The following is a 982-nucleotide window of genomic DNA, read 5'->3' on the forward strand; positions in this document are numbered from 1 at the left end:
AACGCGTCCGGCCACGCGCCGAGCGCGGCGAGCTCGGCGACGTGGTGCGGCCGGAGGACGCGCGAGACGACGCGCCGGGCGCCGCCGTCGCCGTCGCCGTCGCCGGCGGCGGCCGCGACGACGAAGTCGCCCGGCTTGACGAAGACGACGTTGCGGAACCGGTTCGGCAGGAGCGCGAGCGACGACGCGCCGGCCGCGTCCTCGAGCTCGACGACGTTGCCGCCGCGGAGCGACGCGACGCGGGCGACGCGCTCGCCCGCCGACGGCGCGGCGACCGGGCCCAGCGCCTCGTCCTCGACGGACTTGCGGTAGCCGCCCTTTCGTCGAGCCCCCGACATGTGTTGTAAGCAATCGATTGCCGCCGCGTGCGCGGCAGGGGAGGCCTCGGTGCCTTGCTGCCGGCGCGCGGCGCTGCGAGCTCCGATGAATCACATGCGCTGCCTTAGTCTTGACGACGTCTCGACGTCGACATTGTCAACGAGCCACGCGCACCTCCCATGCCAAAATAGTGCCCCGGACGTCTGCCTACGTCCCCTGCTCGGCCATCCCGGCGGGGCCGCGCGTCACTCGCCGTCGGCGCAGCACGCGGCGACGCGGCGCGCCGGGAAGGGCGTGGGCCCCGTGTCGTTCTTGGGGAGGCAGAGCACGCGCGCCTCGCGCGGCGCGGGCCACGCGTGGAGCTGGCGGTTCGCGGTCGCCCAGCGCGCGCCGCACGCGGGCGGCTTCTCCGCGAGGCAGCCCTCGCAGGCGCCCGACGTCCAAAACGCGACGCCAACGGCCGCGGCCTCGCGCGCGCGGAGCGCGAGCGCCTCGGCGCCCGAGCAGAGCCGCGCGCCGGCCGCGCGGCACGCGTCGCGCGCGCCGCGGTGCGCCGGCGCCGGCGCCGCGCCGGCCGGCGCGACCGCCGCGCACGCGCCGGTGCCGCCGAGCGCCGGCCAGCGGAGCGCGGCGCAGCGCCGCGCGGACCGCGGCGGCCGGTCCG

This window comes from Aureococcus anophagefferens, assembly GCF_000186865.1.
Source record: "Aureococcus anophagefferens unplaced genomic scaffold AURANscaffold_351, whole genome shotgun sequence".
In the NCBI taxonomy this organism is placed as follows: Eukaryota; class Pelagophyceae; order Pelagomonadales; family Pelagomonadaceae; genus Aureococcus; species Aureococcus anophagefferens.